Source organism: Podarcis tiliguerta (genome assembly GCF_965153285.1).
Source record: "Podarcis tiliguerta genome assembly, chromosome: 6".
NCBI lineage: Eukaryota > Metazoa > Chordata > Lepidosauria > Squamata > Lacertidae > Podarcis > Podarcis tiliguerta.
In genome coordinates, this window is record NC_139539.1 from 82,202,786 (window position 1) to 82,223,724 (window position 20,939).

Consider the following 20,939-nt stretch of genomic DNA (forward strand, 5'->3'; position numbering starts at 1 on the left):
TCAGTGTACTGGAAGAAGTGAAGATCACCAGTGTTGAAGCAATGATTCTTCAACATCAACTTCATTGGACTGGTCATGTTGTGTGGATGCCTGATTACCTTCTTCCAAAGCAACTACTCTATTCCGAACTTAAAAATGGAAAGCGTAATGCTGGTGGTCAACAAAAGAGGTTTAAAGACTGTCTCAAGGCAATTCTTTAAAAATGTAGTATGAACACCGACAACTGGGAAACACTGGCCTGTGAGCGCTCCAGTTGGAGAACAGCCTTTATCAAACGTGTCATGGGCTTTGAAGACGCTCAAACTCAGGACAAATGGGAGAAATGTGCTAAGAGGAAGGCACGCTTGGCAAATCCACACCGTGATCAGCTCCTGCCCAGAAACCAATGTCCCCAATATGGAAGGACGCATGGATCCAGAATTGGCCTCCATAGTCACTTACGGACTCATTGTTAAAACCGTGTTTATGGAAGACAATCTTACTCGTCTATGAGTGATCGCCAAAGAAGAAGAAGACTACATGGAAGAGTATGGTAACTTAAACCTAACCTATGTGATGATCCAGCCATAAGCCCAGCATGTTAAACTCTTTTTTATTTCCATGGGAGCGATTCCGGAACATGCTCAACCCCTGCTCTCAGCTTCCACGGTCTTGCAAATAAGTGTTAGAGGCCTGGGATGATTATACCTGGTGTGTAGAAAGTAAAAATGACATTATTTGACTTTGATCATTTAAGGCGTTTTTCAATTTCTGGCCTGTTAGACTCTCAGTGTATTATCTCAAAAGCTATCACAGTATCTCCCTTTCCTACCCCCTTCCCTGCACTGCAAAATTTAGAGTCTGTTTTCTGAACACTGTGATCTAATGACAGCTTGCCCTTTGGAGAACTGTTAAACAATTCAAGACTTCTCTCCAAATTTATTTCAGAAAACAGTTGCTGTGCTCAAATTTAGCAGAGCTATGAAGTATTCAAATGGGTGGTCCCTGTTTCTCAGTGGGAGGCCAAGAGGAACTAAACAAGCAAACCCTTTCCTGATACAAGGGAAGAGCTCATTGTTAAAAACCAACTTCTTTGCCCAGTGTTGTTCTGACAACAAATGGTGCTATTCACATCCTGCCTTTTATCATTCTCTCTTGCTGTACATAACCATCTGTGTTGGTTTATAATGTCCCCCAAAATAGCACTCAAATACCTCCAAAATGTTGATAGGATGCGTACTATATGTACATAACAGAACAATATGACAGCGTACCCATTTCCCTGTTTGTTCTGGTGGAAGCGTAAAAATAATATGCATTTATGCAACCAGTTTGTCTCTCCCCCCCCCCCCTTGACTCTCCCGCCTTCTGACATTTCAGCTGCTTTGTTTTAATTTTTACAGACAAAAACTTTCATAAAATACGGGTGCAAACGAGAACAGGCTGTTTCCTAAGCATTCTGGGTACTGTTCCGGATTGTTATGTAATGTCTGGCCTCCTTCCCTTCTCCACCTTAGAAAGAGGAATTGAAACAAAGTCCATGGAAGCATTTTTGCATTTTAAAGAACAGGACATTCTCTTCTGATTCGCACCTTTAGTCAATACAGGAAACAAAAACAGCTCCGTGTGTATTTTTAACCGCTGAATTTTCTTGCCAAATGTACAAGCATGTAAATATCACCTGGACGCATCCAAGATTAAACTTCCCTTGTTTAAGGCTAAATTAGGATATGAGAGAAAGGATAACAGTCTCTCCGTCATTCAAGTTCAGCCTATTTTATAGTTGTGAATTTGCCCTGGGCTGGAAATAACGGCATCGAACAGTAAAGAGAACAGCTTACTCTTGGGGTGGAACAGCCCATTTCTCCCACCAACCAGTGTCCCAGCACAGTGAGGACCGTGTCATATGACCAGATGATGTGATGGGAATGAACATTTAGCATATGTGCTCTGAATGGTTCAGTAAAGTATTTGTATGGTTGTTTCATCCTGACCATTCTGCTCACATGAATAAAAAATGCACCAACAAAAGTTTCCTTTCTCTATGGCCAGATGATCAGCCACCCCTCTGGGTGGGCTTGGGATACCATTAAGAACATTGAGTTGGATCCAGACTAAAAGAGAAACCCTATATTTAACTTAGAAGTAAGTCCCATTGAGTTCAATTGTGCCTACTCCCAGGAAGTAGAAGCTGGTCCATTGGGGCACTGCCCTACCAACCCCAGTCTGTCCTCATCTGCCTCCCTGCAATAATTCAAATAACTTATCTGGTCCAACAATCTGTTTTTCACAGTGCAAACCCGATGCCTATGGGAAGCCCACAAGCACTGTTGTATTCTGCCAATATTAAATCAGGTTGAACTATATCTTTGATCTGTTTGAATCCAAGTTTACCAATGTAATGCTCCACGTTACAACACACCACATGAGTTGCCTGACAGATATTCTTAAGTAGCCTTTACACACACAGAAAGAGAGCAGATGTCTTCGTTGATCATTCTTGGATAATAAAGGAATGCTCCTTTCATTAAAAAGATTTTGTATTTGTGGGGGAAACAACTGTGGGGGCATTTATTACCTTGCCTGTTGTTATCACCTATCTACAAAGACGTAAGTGATGTAAGGATCTGGAATAACTGGATCCAATCCAATCTCCCCAATCTCCAAGCAGTGTGAGATTCCAGATACTTACATGTTTCCTTTTGGGAATGAGGGACAGAGGAGACTGTGCTGTCCTTATGATATATGGTTTATTTACACCTATATACAACCTGATGGAGGGGTTCACAACATCAACTCCCCAAAAGGGTCTTGTTTCTCCCATAGCTGCAGCACTGGATTCAAATGGAAGTTAAATATTCCTCTCTCAAATGTTGCTCTGACTCTCTCTTTCCAGTTTGCTGCTTTCCTTTTAGGTGACATCATTGCAACTCAAACTCTCTACTTGAAATTCTGGCTTTATCTGTTGAGAGAGGGGGCCCCACCTATTTGTGGACTTGCACCGAGCCCCTTAATCCCCCTTTATGGCTCATCATCCAGGCTATCACCTCAACAGGAAGCTAGCCTGGTTCATCCAAGAACCAGAAGTCGTGATTAAATTCTATCACTTGCTGGTCCCAGGGTTTAGTCTGGCACACACCTTAACAGTATGATCCAACAGAGCTCCTCTTATGAATGACATTGCACCGAGCCCCTTAATCCCCCTTTATGGCTCATCATCCAGGCTATCACCTCAACAGGAAGCTAGCCTGGTTCATCCAAGAACCAGAAGTCGTGATTAAATTCTATCACTTGCTGGTCCCAGGGTTTAGTCTGGCACACACCTTAACAGTATGATCCAACAGAGCTCCTCTTATGAATGACATCTGTATTGTATGGTACGGTACTGATGCCAACCTGTTGTCCATTCCTGATGCCGTTCTGTTCACCTAATCTCTGTGAGCTAGTGCTCACCACTACATCCCATAATAGTGGCCTCCCATATGGTATGAAGAAATATTTGCTTTCATCTCTCTCCTCAGTGATTAAGTGACCATGAGTTTTAGTGAATAGTCAGGAAGAAAAACAGTTCCTTTCTCTCTGTGCTGTTCTGTAAAGTATTCAATAACTTTCTTGTGTCATATTTGGACATGATGATTGATTGATTATTTAATTTCCACATTGTTTGGTATATTAAAAATAACTCTAAGTGGTGTACAGAAAACTGAAGCCACAGACAACAGACAAAATATTACAAAATACACTTTTATAAAAATATTACATAAATATAAAGCTATGCATCTATCTATATAACTAATCTATATCATCTATACCTATTTTCATTTTTCTTCTGACATACCCTCCCCTTCAGCCTCTGGGTTCTTACCCAAGGTCCAAACAAACTCAGCCTGCACACAGAAGTCTCACAACAGCAGCTATCACTTACTCTAAACTTGCTTTTTTATGGGCAAACGTCATGAGCCAGGAGTCAGCTTTGCCTGCTGAACAGCAGCCTGAAGGGGGGGGAGGCAGAGTGATTCCCCCTGTAGCTGATCAGCCTTCAAAGACTCAGAGGAGAAGGCACTGATGAGAACGAGCTGGCTTCAGCCTTCTTAAACAGAGCTTCCAGCCTCAGTCAGATGCTGGAAACAACACTTCCTGCTTGTCCATCAGATTCCCTGACCCCTAGACTGTCTGTCCACATGGAATTGCTGTTTGCCTGATGTTAGGACTGGACCTAACTTTGGCCGTTGGCTCTGCCTCCAGGCAAGTACACCCCAGAGACTCTTCTGGTTGGCTAGTCTCCTCACTCCACTGAGCTCTGCATGTTGCTGCTCAGCAAGGTGACTATGAGAAGACCCACCTGGATGGTACTTCCTCAGGCTGCCCACAGAGCAGTGTCCCATTCAGCTGCTTCACACCCAGTTCCAGGTGCATCAGGTTTGATGAGTTCCCCATGGGGTCCAAAGGATGGGAAGAGGGCCTCCTCTCCACTCACAGCTCTTTCTTCACCCTCTGTCTTCTTCTTCTCCTCCTCCTCCTCCTCCATCATCTTCTTAGACATTAACTGTTGCTGTGACACATGCATGAATTACTATGCACCTCCATGTCCCCTTCACATATAGGTTTTCTTTCCCGTCAGCACATTTTCCCAAGTAATGCCACACACACTGAGGATCTTGTCATATTGTATCAGCCTTAAGGTCTGAATGCTGCCAACTGATCATTGGTTGATTTTGCTGGAATGTGCTTTTTGACTTTGAACCTAAAGTAGAAGAATGGGAGTTTGGATTTGATATCCCGCTTTATCACTACCCTAAGGAGTCTCAAAGCTGCTAACAATCTCCTTTCCCTTTCTCCCCCACCAGAAACACTCTGTGAGGTGAGGGAGGCTGAGAGACTTCAGAGAAGTGTGACTAGGCCAAGGTCACCCAGCAGCTGCATGTGGAGGAGCGGGGACATGAACCCAGTTCACCAGACTACGAGTCCACTGCTCTGAACCACTAGACCACACTGGCTCTCAAAGTCACAGCTTAATTCTTGCTTACCATGAGGGAGCGTGCTTCCCATTTCATCATTTGAGCCAGGAATTGTCTATGTATGAGTGAGTTTCCTTCCACTTTGAAATCGCTTGCTTGGCACTTAGAGCCCATTCATCAGGATGTGAGGTTACATCATGTCCCTTCAAAGACACCCATGAAGCCATAGTTGTAGATGTTTTGTTCTGTGTGGTATTTGTAATTTGTTGCTACGGGCAGAAACATTTGCTGGAGAGCTGAATGCTTCCATTTCACTCTTGTCAAACTCTGGAGTGGGCTGTGTGACATCCACAATCCACTCTGGGCATGCACAAATTTCTGAAGACCTGATGCTTTTGTTTCCAACTCCTTGCTCTGTTAGAGGCCTGGAAATATGCTAGAGATGGCTTGTGTGGCTTAAATATACAGTGGTACCTCGGGTTAAGAACTTAATTTGTTCTGGAGGTCCTTCTTAACCTGAAACTGTTCTTAACCTGAAGCACCACCTTAGCTAATGGGGCCTCCTGCTGCCGCTGTGCTGCCACTGCATGATTTCTGTTCCCATCCTGAAGCAAAGTTCTTAACCCGAGGTAATATTTCTGGGTTAGTGGAGTCTGTAACCTGAAGCGTCTGTAACCCGAGGTACCACTGTATCTCCAAAGGTTCTGACTTGCATGACTAAAGACCCCTGGCAGACCCTGGTTCTGTTTTGAAAATTATTCTGCCCCACCGAATATCTGGTTCTGGTATGGATGATTGTTGGGATAGAACGCAACAGCACCCCGAATGCTATGCTTCTTAAAGAGCTAGTTTTTATTCCAGGGAGGGGAACCTGTAGCCCTTCGGGCATTGCCAGACTGCCTGGAAATCTTTTTCTTAGCCTATTTAAATAGTTACTTCCATAAGAGAAGTCCACAGCAGGGTTCTAAAAGAAAATAGCAGAGTATATTAATAAACCTGTTAAAGAGGATGAAGATAGATTTGGTGGAATTGTAAAATGCAGTTGTCTGAAATTTTGATTATTAACATTAATGAAGGGGGAGCAAGAAGTCATTAGTATTGTAGAATTGGATTTAACTGTTGAGTGACGGAATGTAACTTTTAAGCTCAAAAATAAATAAATACAAAAAAGGATGTTGTCAGATGACAAGTTCCACCATCCCTGATCAGTATTGAAGCCTCAGGGCTCGTCTACACATTTACTTCTCCCTTGCCTAGGAAGCATGGGCCTAAGAGTTTTTCTTCTCGGCCCATGATTTCTAGGCACAGGTCTGCGTGGTTTTTCATTTGTTCTGCTGCTTTCTCTGGGGAAGCCTAATGTCTACTGCTGAATTTACCACAGAAAAACCAGTTGACACTTGTTCCAGTTCAGCAGACATGTGGATGAGTCCTTGCTCTCTGTAATTGATGAGGATTGCTGAGTTTAGACTGTTCTTTGGTTTTGCCCCCATATTTGCATTTCGGATAACTGCTGTGTGCCACCAATGGTTGTCCATGGAGCCATCTTAGCTTCCACCCTGCGCTGCTGACATCAACCGATGGTTCACAGGTGCTGCCGCTTTGAACAGAAAAATGGCATAACACCACAAGAGAAGAGAACAGAAAAGGAGTCTCCTTGAATAATAGGGGTTGAACAGTAAGTACCCTTTCTATCTCATCATCTCCCTACATGCTAGTCAGCAATCCCTTTCATGGTGGTTAATTTCAGGATAATCAGATGTTGCCTGATTATTCTAGGAAGTGTTAGTCACATTTTGAGAACCGTGGATAATTATAGGGCCTATATATGTGTCTTGTGTTAAGTTCTTTTCTTGGTATCCTATTCGCTGAAGCTGATTTATAGCAACAGACTGCTACCTTGTAGCTGAGGACCATTTCCAGCATAGAATGGTATTTCTTGTCCAGGACAGAATCTTATTAATTTAATATATAATGGAAGGAATACACGACACCTGTATTACTAAAGGGGCCATCATTCTGATGATCGGTAGGGTGTATGTATATTTTGCTGATGGCTTGCTGAAATATCATGCTCATCCCATTGATTTGGCCACAGGGGTCTCAAATTTCAGAGATGCCCTGTGTGATGCCAAATTTCGGTACACTCACCTTTCTCACTCCATTCTAAATCATAGTTGTGGCATCTTCTGTGGTTCCCAGTGTGACTGAACCAGTTGCACTCTGGTAGGTGGATCTTGGGGTCCTGGTAAAAAGAATAAAAGGTAAAAGACCCCTGAATGGTTAAGCCCAGTCAAAGGTGACTATGGGGTTGCGGCGCTCATCTCACTTTCAGGCCAAGGGAGTCATGGAACTTTGAAGTGTCAGGCATAGCCCTAATGGCTTTAGCCCAAACGTAGCAGAGTTTTCCTGCACAGCGAAGAAGCTAGTTGAGGTAGAAATGACTAGTCAGCTAGACTCAGAATAACTATTTACAGGATTTATTAAAAAGGAAAAGAAACCAGCAGAGTTTCTGCATACAAAACAAAGCAAAATAAATCCTTCCTTTCTCTCTCTCTCTTAACCATACATAGCACTCCTACTCCTACCACACCTAACACACCAAACTGTGCTAGCATTCCTAGATAACAGAGTTGAGTGCTGGTCGTTAACCAATCAGAGTAAGTAGTTTCTAGGTCAAGCAGACCTTGGCTTTCTGCCAAGAGTAAATTGACACTGCCTTGAGTTAATTGTGTGAAGCCAGAATCTGTAAGTTTTCATGAGAATCAATTAACAGAAACTGAACAGGGAGCTGGTGTTTGTCCACAGACAGCTTTCCGGGTCATGTGGCCAGCAGGACTAAACCACTTCTAGTGCAATGGAACACCATGATGGAAACCAGTAAACACTGTTTACCTTCCCGCCATAGCGGTACCTATTTTTCTACTGGCACTGGCGTGCCTTTCAACTGCTAGGTTGGCAGGAGCTGGGACAGAGCAACAGGAGCTCACCCCTATTATGGGGATTCAAACTGCTGACCTGCAAGCCCAAGAGGCTCAGTGGTTTAGACCACAGCGCACCCACTTCCCTGGTAAAAAGAATTATAATAAAGAGCAGAGACATCACCTTGCCAACAAAGGTCCGTATAGTTAAAGCTATGGTTTTCCCAGTAGTGATGTATGGAAGTGAGAGCTGGACCATGAAGAAGGCTGATCGCCAAAGAATTGATGCTTTTGAATTAGGGTGCTGGAGGAGACTCTTGAGAGTCCCATGCAAGAAGATCAAACCTATCCATTCTGAAGGAAATCAGCCCTGAGTGCTCACTGGAAGGACAGATCCTGAAGCTGACCTCTTTGGCCACCTCATGAGAAGAGAAGACTCCCTGGAAAAGACCCTGTTGTTGGGAAATATGGAGGGCACAAGGAGAAGGGGACAACAGAAGACAAGATGGTTGGATAGTGTTCTCGAAGCTACCAGCATGAGTTTGACCAAACCGCGGGAGGCAGTGGAAGACAGGAGTGCCTTGCGTGCTCTGGTCCATGGGGTCATGAAGAGTCGGACATGACTAAACGACTAAACAACAACAACAACAACAACAAATCCCACAAGGCTGAAGTTTGCATGTACCTGATTGGAAAGAATACAAATAATCTTTTGATCATTTGGGGGGCAACATACTTCATGAATCCATGGGAGCAGGTAAGAATAGACAAAACTGCCTTGTACCATGCTTGGAGACTGGTACATCTGTTTCACTGTTATTTACACTGACCGATAGTAGTTCTACCAGCCATGCCTGGCGATGCCCAAGTTTGAACCTAGAACCTTCTGCATACAAACCAAGTGTGTCCCCCCCCCCCCGTGCCTTTCCCCAAATCTTAGCAATCAATTTTTGGGTGACCTTTCAATTTGGATGGCTTTCCAAGCCAATCTGTGTTCTCGTCAGAAAAGAAAAGAGCTAACACTTCTGCCAAAAAAATAAAAATAAAAGAATTTTCAGAAGTTGCTGAGGGTAAATAAGGACTTTGCTTGAGGAGGGTAGCAATCACATGCAAACTATTAAAACAGGAACAAAATTTCTCTTGAGAATATTACTCCCTGTCCCCATCTGCTACGATCCATTGATGCTTGAATAGATTAACATGTGTGTTCAAATACATTCAGTTCACAAATAACAATGTCAGCGCCTCGCTATCTAATGATCATAATCATGTGTTGCCCAAGATCAGAAGGGTGATATCACCCTCCGTGAACCCTCCTCTCTGAGTTGCTGTACCTATTGTTCCTTATTTTGGACAAGTGTTCCTATTTGAGGCTGAACAACATTAGGTAGTACTAAGCCGTTTTAGTGAATAATATTTTTTTTAATCTGTCCACAAGTCTTCTAAGAATTCTCAATGTACTGCATTGATTGATTGCATAAACGTGGCTGTTCTTCTAGGAACTTAGGGAACTTCTTTATGCTTTTTCAGAGTTTGGTATATATTACAGTGCAGAGCAGGGGGCGGGGGGAATAGCCTGGTCAGATTGCTGATGGGAAGAATAGAGAAACTTATTACTCATGGCAAACAAAGCCATTCTGAGTACAAGGTTACACATGGCCAAGGAGGATTAAGAGGCTGACACAAACAAATACTATAAACTGACTAAATTTGGAGATGAAGAAGGAAGGAAGTAAGGTGTGGTTGCTTTACTCTTAGAAATACTGGATCAGTCTGTTGGTCCATTTCTCTCTGTATTGTCTACACCATGGGTAGGCAAACTTAGGCCCAGGGGCTGGATCCTGCCCAATCGCCTTCTAAATCTGGTCCATGGACAGTCCAGGAATCAGCGTGTTTTTACATGAGTAGAATGTGTCCTTTTATTTAAAATGCATCTCTGGGTTATTTGTGGGGCATAGGAATTTGTTCGTTTTTCTTTCCAAAATGTGGTCCGGCCCCCCACAAGGTCTGAGGGACAGTGGACCGGCCTCCTGCTGAAAAGGTTTGCTGACCCCTGGTCTACACTGATGGCAGGATTTCAGGCAGGAATCTCTCCAAGCGCTGCTTGGAGATTCCAGGGATATTCTGAATGCAGACTGGAGGCTCTCCATCCCTTTCTTTTATATCACATGTACAAAATTGTATGGTGTGTTAGGGGAGGGATGGTACCTCCGGTGGGGGATATAATGTTCTCCTTCTGGGGTAGTTTGTCCACCTTTCATTCCTACCCTGCACTCAGCTCTCACCTGTGTCTCCTAGAAGCTGTTGGTGTGTAACGCCAGCCACACTCTGGGAATGTCTTTGACTGGCTGGCTAAACCAGGTGAGGGGACATCATCATCATCATCATAATATACCTATAATGGTTTCCCCAGCCACTCTGGGCGGCTTCCAACAGAATATTAAAATACAACAATCTATTAAACATTAAAAGCTTCCCTAAACAGGGCTGCCTTCAGATGTCTTCTAAAAGTCTGGTAGTTGTTTTTCTCTTTGACATCTGGTGGGAGGGCGTTCCACAGGGCAGGTGCCACTACCGATGGGTATCAAAAGTCCCCCAGAGAGTTAGGGACTTCCCAGCATGTGAAGACAGGCTTCAGTGGATCGAACACATTTTTCTTTAAGACTGTCCTGCGACGTGATGCCCAAAATCTTCCTGATGTAGTTCATATTGAAGGCATAGAGGTATCGCTCCTGGTGTAAGTTTCCCAAGACTCACTTCCATAAAGCAGCATACTCAAGGGCAGAGATAGCAGCCAGCTGACCTGTTCCTCCCTTGTTTTCTTTCTCAAACCCCAGTTATACATACATGTAGCATGAACTACAGAACCCAGAATTCTTTGAGAGGGAAAATGAGCTTCAGATGTGCTTTAAAGGTATTGTGGGTGCACAGCCTACCAATCATAGATAAAAGGTGAAGGTAAAGGACCCCTGGACAGTTAAGTCCAGTCAAAGGTGACTATGGGGTTGTGGTGCTCATCTCGCTTCAGGCTGAGGGAGCCGGCGTTTGTCCACAGACAGCTTTCCGGGTCATGTGGCCGGCATGACTAAACTGCTTCTGGCAAAAGGAAAATCCATGATTGAAACCAGAGTGCATGGAAATGCCATTTGCCTTCCCACCGCAGTGGTACCTATTTATCTACTTGCACTGGTGTACTTTCGAACTGCTAGGTTGGCAAGAGCTGGGACAGAGCAACAGGAGCTCACCCCTTCGTGGAGATTTGAACTGCCGAACTTCCGATTAGCAAGCCCAAGAGGCTCAGTGGTTTAGACCACAGCGCCACACGCATCCCTGTAAACCTATCCTAGGTTATGGCTACTTACAAACAGGCTTCTGGTCTCCATGCGTGTAGGTGATCAGCTGAAGAATGTTGAGGGACCAAGGGATATTTGGCAACAGTAGTCTTTTAATGAGCTTCTGATCTCTCAGAACACTAGGACTCATGGGCATGCAATGAAGCTCAATGTTGGAAGGTTCAGGACAGATAAAATAAAGCGTAGTTAAACTGAAACTCACACCCACAAGTGGCAACAATGGCTACCAGCCTAGATGGCTTTAAAAGAGGATAAGACAAATTCATGGAGGAGAGGGCTACTGATGGCTACTAGCCGTGATGGCTGTGCTCTGCCTCCATAGTTGAGGCGGCAATGCTTCTGCTGCTGGGAGCTACAGGAGGGCAGAGGGCTCTACTGTTCAGTTGCTACTTGTGGGTTTCCCAAAGTTGGCTGCAGTGAGAACAGGATGCTGGTCTATCTAGGTGATTATCTTGATCCAGGAGGCTCTTAACTTGTGTTCTTAAGACCCAGGTTGGTCTTGACTGATAAGTAGTAGTATCCAGCCAGCCAGTCATGTCTGGGAGGGAGATGGTTTGACACCCTTTGGAAGTTGGGAGATGGGCTATTGCAATGTCAACCCCTGACAGATTTCTATACCTCCTGACCTGATCTGTACTTGTATCCAAGGGGAGATGCAACTTTACCACTAAGGCAGAATGAGGAAGCAGAGATTCTGGACCTTGGTTTCCTCATCCAAAAGGAAATGATCTGCCCCGTGGAAATTAGAACACCTTAGGTATGCTGCTTATTTAACTTATATGCAGGATTCATCATGTGAAAGGCTGGGCTGGATGAATCCCAAGCTGGAATTAAGATTGCTGGAAGAAATATCAACAACCTCAGATATGCAGATGACACAACCTTGATGGCAGAAAGTGAGGAGGAATTAAAAAACCTTTTAATGAGGGTGAAAGAGGAGAGTGCAAAATATGGTCTGAAGCTCAACATAAAAAAAAACGAAGATCATGGCCACTGGGCCCATCACCTCCTGGCAAATAGAAGGGGAAGAAATGGAGGCAGTGAGAGATTTTAGTTTCTTGGGCTCCATGATCACTGCAGATGGTGACAGCAATCACAAAATTAAAGGACGCCTGCTTCTTGGGAGAAAAGCAATGACAAACCCAGACAGCATCTTAAAAAGCAGAGACATCACTTTGCCAACAAAGGTCTGTACAGTTAAAGCCATGGTTTTCCCAGAAGTGATGTATGGAGGTGAGAGCTGGACCATCAAGAAGGCTGATTGCTGAAGAATTGATGCTTTTGAATTTTGGTGCTGGAGGAGACTCTTGAGAGTCCCATAGACTGCAAGAAGATCAAACTTATCCATTCTTAAGGAAATCAGCCCTGAGTGCTCACTAGAAGTACAGATCCTGAAGCTGAGGCTTCAATACTTTGGCCACCTCATGAGAAGAGAAAACTCCCTGGAAAAGACCCTGATGTTGGGAAAGATGGAGGGGCACAAGGAGAAGGAGACGATGGAGAACGAGATGGTGGGACAGTGTTCTCGAAGCTACCAGCATGAGTTTGACCAAACTGCGGGAGGCAGTGGAAGATAGGAGTGCCTGGCGTGCTCTGGTCCATGGGGTCATGAAGAGTCAGACACGACTAAATGACTAAACAACAACAACAGGTATGGGGGGGCACATGTTAGCATGTTGTTGAGCTACAGCTGGCTTTTAAAGTGGCTGAAATAAGTCACCGAGGCACAGATGCTTTTAATCCATGCAAGTACATTTCAACATTTCAGAAGGGTTAAGTGAATGGACCCATAAATTCCCAACAGAAGTGGACTTGCTTGCTAACAGCTGCATGGAATCATAGCTCGGTTGGCAAGCAAGGGCAATATGTCCACTGCCTTTTTTTATGCTATGCATGACTGTGCCAAATCAATATCTGAGATCAACTATATATATATTTAATAGGTCTAATGCAGAAACGTATTGCAATTATACTGTTTCTTGTTCTGGAAAGTGTGTTTGATCGCTACGTGTTAACACAGCCAAAGAATGAGTCAAAGGACAAATTTAATCTGCCTGGGATAAAACACTTCCTGTTTGTGATTTCATGGTTTTACCTTGGAAATCCGCATGTAAACATTTGCCAGATCCAGGGATAAACTATTCCAGTGTGAATGTCTTGCAGAGTTTATTGTTAATACATCACAACCCAGAATGATTACTCCCCCCCCCCCCCGCACTCCAAAGTGATGCAAACAGCAGAGCTAAGCTGAGCCCAACTGGATTTTCCAGCGGTTCCATAGAAAAATATCAGCATCACCGCTTACTTTCCTTGGGAGTAGTAGGTCTTGCTCAAGCAGTAAGTTTTCTTGGAAATGGGCTGCCATACAATTAATGATATATTGTAATTGGACATAGTTTGGTGAAAGTTAAGTGTGCTTGATAAACCCCTTTGGAATCAAATACCAGTTTTTGTACAATCAACAGAATCAAGTGGTGAAGTTTATTATGGAGTGTATTGCTTCATCCTGAAGATATATGTGTGAGAGATATATCTGGTCCCTTGAAGGAGGAGGGAGAATTAAGCACCCCACTGTATGAAGAAAAATGGGTTTCAACCTAACCTTCTCCTGACATGCAATTACAGTGGTACCTCGGGTTACATACGCTTCAGGTTACATACGCTTCAAGTTACAAACTCCGCTAACCCAGAACTATTACCTCGGGTTAAGAACTTTGCTTCAGCATAAGAATAGAAATCGTGCAGCGGTGGCGCAGCGGCAGCAGGAGGCCCCATTAGCTAAAGTGGTGCTTCAGGTTAAGAACAGTTTCAGGTTAAGAACAGACCTCCAGAACGAATTAAGTTCTTAACCTGAGGTACCACTGTATTGTATTTCCTGGGTGTTTTCGTTTTAAAAAAATAAATAAAAATATATACTCTTACTGTATTAAAGATTTCCTGGTATGTGCAATGTTTCTTTTTTCAAGTTACATTTTCTACATATTGGTTTCATTGGTTGATACATTAGTGTTACATTAGAAAGAAAAGGGGGGAAGATGGGGGGGATGGTGGGGTCAGGTGGCAATGCTTCTATTCTACTTAGTGTATGTGTGGGGTTTTGTGTCAGCGTGTGTGTTCTGTTTAATATTCACTTGTATTTGGTGGTGAGAGGTTGGGGGTGGTCACCTAGGGTGTGGTTGTTTGTTTTTGATTGGCTGTAATGAAATTTGTTTTTGTGTGTTTGGATCAGGTTAGCCAGATTGATTTGTACTCTGTTGGCAGATTCTCATTGTTGTTGTGTTGGACTGGGGTGAAGGCATCTTCTATTTGTCCCCGTGTCAGTTTGAGTTTCATAGAATCATAGAATCATAGAGTTGGAAGATACCACAAGGGCCATCGAGTCCAACCCCTTGCCAAGCAGGAAACACCATCAGAGCACTCCTGACATATGGTTGTCAAGCCTCTGCTTAAAGACCTCCAAAGAAGGAGACTCCACCACACTCCTTGGCAGCAAATTCCACTGTCGAACAGCTCTTACTGTCAGGAAGTTCTTCCTAATGTTTAGGTGGAATCTTCTTTCTTGTAGTTTGGATCCATTGCTCCATGTCCGCTTCTCTGGAGCAGCAGAAAACAACCTTTCTCCCTCCTCTATGTGACATCCTTTTATATATTTGAACATGGCTATCATATCACCCCTTAACCTCCTCTTCTCCAGGCTAAACATGCCCAGCTCCCTTAGCCATTCCTCATAAGGCATCGTTTCCAGGCCTTTGACCATTTTGGTTGCCCTCCTCTGGACACGTTCCAGTTTGTCAGTGTCCTTCTTGAACTGTGGTGCCCAGAACTGGACACAGTACTCCAGGTGAGGTCTGACCAGAGTTTGTTGGTTAGTTTTTCTAATAAGGCTGTTTCCCATACTACTTGATACCATGGGTGTTTTCCTTTTCAGGGAGAATTCAGTAATGTAACACCTCCCTGAAGTGTATCATTCCAGAAAAACTTTATTACTAGATCCTGCAGGTTTTATAAACTGTTCCTCACAGCTAATTTACACACAGCAGAATCACACAATGCAATCTTATCTTGATTGTAGCAAGGTGGGGGTTGCATGTTTAAGGCCTTTGGGTCACCTGTGTTGCCCGTAGAAGGTCTCCCAGCTCAATTCTACGTACCTCCAGCCTGAAACCATGGAGAAGCTCTCTGTCAGTGTGAACCATACAGAGCTCGATGGACCAATGTTCTGACATGTTCCTATGCTCCCTCCCATGGAAAATATAGCCTCTTTTCTCAGGGAAAATGGCCTTGGCCCTGTATACCTGAAGGAGCATCTCTGCTCTCATCGTTCAGCCTGGACACTGAGCTCCACCTCCGAGGACCTTCTGGCTGCCTCATCCTGCACCAGGGCCAATGGATACACAGATCAGTTACACCGTATATGTAAAGTGCATGGCGTTCCCCAAAGAATCATGGGAACTGTCCTAGCTCCTGCCCAATACATGCAGATGGAAGATAGCACTGGCTAGGAGATTCTCTCCTGCTTGCGTTTTCACACAAAATATTCAGAGTGACTGGTTGACCCTTTCGTAGTTCTATTTTCTCTTACTCGGGTACCGATTGCTTATTTATTGCACTCACATCCTGGTTTTTCCATTCACAGGCAGATGTTGAAATCAGGCTTCTGTGAAAACACACAATACATATAGTGATAAAACAAAATCATAAAAGGCAATCTCTATTCAGATAGCACAGAGAGCCACCTTGAGACAACAAGGTCTAAATCAGAGGTTTTCAACCTTTTTGAGTCCATGGCTCCCTTGACCAACTACATTCTTTCTGCAGCACTCCTGATGGACTGTGCGAGACTTGCGGAGGCAAAGACACAAGAGGGCATCAAAGGGAGGGAGGGAAGGAAAGAGGGACAGAGGCCAGTGTTGCCCGCAGCACCCCTGCCCATCATTCAAGGCACCCCAGGGTGCCACAGCACACTGGATGTAAATCATTGGTCTAGGCAGTGAGGTGTCCCACCCACCATGATTTTCTCAAATGCCATCTCTTCCCTCTGCTCATTAACCTGTGGAATGGGAGTAGGTTGCTGCAGCTATGAAAACCAGACAGGAAGAAGCATAAACCCAGACCCTCCAAGACTGTCTTTCCAGGGACTGTACTGGATTTACAGAAGCTGTCCTGGTTTCTGATTTGATCCTGGGATGTCCCACTTTTACTTAGGATGTCCCTATTTTTATCAGAGAAATGTTGGAGGGTATGGAAGCCCCACCCCTCCTGGATGCAATGAGACATGGGGTGGAAGCTACAAAGTTAATTCCACCCTAGGAGATGAATACAACAGCCCTGCCTTTATGTCTTCCATTTCTTCCCAAACATGGAAGGGTTGATGTTTGCTAATAAAGCACAAGAAATATGCTTGATGTTCCTCTTGCTCAACAACCTTCTGGTTCAGACACTTCAGTAGCCCATCCATTCAGTATGACTTGTGCTCATTTCCTGTAACAAACTGTCTGGCAGTTGACAATATTAGGAGATAGCGGTTATCATAAAAATCACTTAAGAATTTTCCCTCTTGCTGCCCGTTATCAGCTTTTTACAGTCCTGCTAGCACACGGAAGGACAGACAGGATACAGATCAGTTTGTGCGCTAAATTTAACCCAAACATGTTTATGATGGAAAAAATGCTTAAAAGCAGCAACAAAGGCAAGCCACTTAAGAATGTAATTTGTTGGCGAGTAGTTCCTCAAGTCTTGGCATGGAAACTATGCTTTAATATAGTGATAACTGTAAAGCCTTTAAGAAAAATAATAATCCAAAAACCGCATCAAGGCCTCTATTAGGCCTAACAAAAATGCTATGAAATAGTGTGGAAACTTTCAAATTCTTCCGAATTCTCAGGCTCTGAGATTGACTCTGCTGTAGCTGCTTCTGCTTTAGGAGCCTATGACTACAAAATCAGCTATGAACCCTTCAAATATTGCATAGAGTTCTCCCAAGGGTGCAGAGTCACTGTAAGGGGAAGACCTGCCAGCCTTCTTAAGTCTTCAGATGACTCTGGTCCTTGGCCGAGGCAACATTTTCTATGCCTCAGCCAACAGGGCCCACTGGGGTCGTGAACTTGACCTGCCTGGCCTGGAATATGCTCTAGTAATCAGGGCTGGTCCACCCATGAAGCAAAGTAAGGTGATTGCCTTGGGCAGCAGAATCCACAGGGGCACCAGATTTGGCCTCCAAGAAATGCATCACCCATTGCTGCCACTGTAGTAGCTGCAACAGCTGCAGATCACTCCCTGAAGGCTGGATCTGTTGCCTTCTCCAGTGCCCTGAGAAGAAGTTTGATTTGTTTGTTTTTTACTACTTTACTCCTACTTTACTCCTACTTTACTCCTGCTCTACTCCTACTTTACTCCTACTTTACTACTGCTTTACTCCTACTTTACTACTGCTTTACTCCTACTTTACTACTGCTTTACTCCTGCTTTACTCCTGTTTTACTACTGCTTTACTCCTACTTTACTCCTACTTTACTACTGCTTTACTCCTACTTTACTACTTCTTTACTACTACTTTACTACCTTGCGGTTGAATGCCAGTTGCTGGAGATTACATATGAGGATGAATGCTGTGGTGCTCACATCCTGCTTGCAGGCTTGGAGGTTGATTTTTTAGGGCAAGGGTAGACAACGTAAGGCCCGGGGGCCAGATGTGGCCCAATCGCCTTCTCAGTCCGACCCACGGACGGTCCAGGAATCAGTGTGTTTTTACATGAGTAGAATGTGTGCTTTTATTTAAAATGCATCTCCGGGTTATTTTTTTCTTCAAAATGTAGTCTGGCCCACCACATGGTCTGAGGGACGGTGGACTGGTCCATGGCTGAAAAAGGTTGTTGACCCCTGTTTTAGGGCTACTAGGACACTGCCTCCGATACATCTGTTTGTCCTCATCCAGCTCCGACTGCCTTCTTTTTCACTTACAGCTCCGCGGTGAATGATGAGGTATTACCCAAACACCACAAGTCGGCTGCACTGTTTATTTCAAAAGGAAACGTAAGCCAGTTTGGATGCGGGAGGTGTGGAGAATGCAGATCCTCCAAGTGTCCCTATTTTCCAGGGACAGTCATGGATTTACAGAAGCCGTCCCGGTTTCTGATTGGATCCCAGAATGTCCTGCTTTTCCTTAGGACGTCTCTAGTTTCATCAGAGAAATGTTGGAGGGTATGGAGTTATATGACCCCTGAGCCAAGGAGATAAGTTACTTTGCAATCTTTAGAAGACAGCTGAAGGCAAAAAAGGAAGATTTTTTTTTTAAAAAAACCCAAAATAAAATGTTGTTTTAAAGGGGGGAAAGACATGATATGAATATATACAAAAAATACCCTAACCCAGACATTCTTTTATAAATCTGATATTATCCTAATATAAATTAGTCAACTACATTTTGTATAAATTCATTTGAAGCAGTCAATGTCTGTAAGCAGTCTGTTCATAGGTTGCAAGTGTTACCATATTATCAACCCACTGATTAAAGGAGACCATCTCTTTACTCCTCCAGTTTATCAATATCAGCCTCTCAGCTACCATTAGAGTGTGTACAATCCATTTCTGTTGTCCAGTTGTTAACTTCCATATAGTAGGCATATAGTTAAAAAAAAAGGTTAATGTTTTATTGTATATTGTTTTATCCTGCAAGCTGTTGAGCGTGGCTGGCACACCCAGTCAGATGGATGGGGTATAAATAATGAAACTATTATTTATTATTGAATAGGACATCCCTTTTTCTTCAGAGAAATGTTGGAGGGTTTGAGAATGAACACAAAACTATTCTTTTTTATGCCCCCACTTCAGCAGCTGAGCTTCTTAGCTAAATGGGGAATTTGAAGCTGGGTCCCCCAATTCCTAGTCTGGGTGTGTGTGTGTGAATTTCTTGCCTTTACATCCAGCCTATGAGAATTCCTTCTCCTTCCCTGATGCATGTGCGTGTGTGTGTGTAAACTGCTGGTACTATTGTAATTTATTTAATATATTTATAGCCTACTCTTCATCTTTATATAGAAACCAGGGTGGGGTGCATAATCTTAAACAAACCATGCAGTAAAATAGTAAAACAATAAAAACTCCAGAAGAGATGAAGTAGAGGCGCCGAAAAAAGCAAAACAACAGCAGGAGAGCGAGTTGAACAGACGGCTTCCTGTTGTTTCCCCCCCAAGTTGGGTGAGAGCGGAGACTCCTTGCTCACCGAACACACTGCTCTGTTCCTGCCCTGGCGCCTTGCTTTCTGTCCATGCTAGATGGGGGTGGAATGAGAGAGAAGCTCCCCCAGCTCCTTGTACCAGCATGAAAAGAAAGCTGAATGAAAAAGAAATGTGTGAATTGTGTGTGGGCAGTGGGGGGCAGGTGTGTGAATGATGTGGAGGGGAGGGAAGTGTGCAAACTGGGGAGAAGGAGCATAACTGAATGGAGGGATGAGAATGGAAGGAAGTGGGTGGGACAAAAGGACATGGGTGCATTGTAGTCTAAACTACAATGCTTTCGAACTGCTAGGTTGGCAGGAACAGGGACCGAGCAACGGGAGCTCACCCCATCGCGGGGATTCGAACCACCGACCTTCTGATTGGCAGGTCCCAGGCTAGGGTGTCACTATTTTCATCAGAAAAACTTTGGAGGGTATGCACAATTGACTTTGCCTCCACTCATTCCGAGTCTAACTGGACCTGATCCATTCAAAAAGTAGTTGAGGTAAAGGCAACAATCCAGGGCTTTAGATGCACAAGCAAAACTCCATCTATACAAGACTCTCTCCATTCTATCCTATATAAGCAGCCTGAGCTTTCGAGTTTCCTGTTTGGAGCTGAACCACACACACACACACACACACACACACACACCCTTTTCATGATCTGTTTTTTCTCAGGCTTTTCCAGATGACAGTTTTCTAGTGTAGTAGATGCATCGCTATTAACTAATTTGTTGTGGGAAATCCAGGCATCCTTCCTCGAGGCAGAGATTCATCTGGTGGGCATATGGTGTTTTTCTAGCACTCAATCGGTGATATTTTCTTCTTGGAAAAATCCAGCTCTCTCTCTCTCTCTCTCTCTCTCTCCCCCTCCCTCCCTCTCCCCCTCCCCCCTGGTTTATCTATGACTTTACGAGGTGTGATTGCATATTGCTGCAGGGTACCTCTGTTCTGGGCCTGGTTGTTGTGAGGAGAAACACAAACCCACCTGTTTCTCTCATTTTATAATCACTCTTTGAACCACATCTTTATGGGTTTTGCCGCTGCTAAACAGGAAGCCCTATATCAGGGGTGGAGAACATTTTTCAGATTGAGGTCCATATCGCTTGTGCTGGTGATGATGACCAGAAGCAAAAGTGGGAAGAGTAATGGATGTGACTTTCTTTGCAAAGCTGGGTACATTCCATGCACACAAAAACTAGAGGTTTCAGCAAGTCCCCCCCCCCCATCACTTTCCTGAGCTACTAAAAGCAGCAGCAACAAACCATAGTCATGCAGAGCTTTCAAGTTCTTCAGCCTGGATAATAAGAAAAATAAATGGGGGGGGGAACATGCAGCTGATTTCATGTTGAAGCCACAAAATCTGCAATGCTATTCACACTTATATAGAAATAAGCCCCACATAACTCAATCAGATCTCTGAGTTGACATGGTTAGTATTGCAGTCAGTCAGTCAGAGCAACCCTAAACAGAGGAAGCTAGTGGATAATAATAATAATAATAATAATAATAA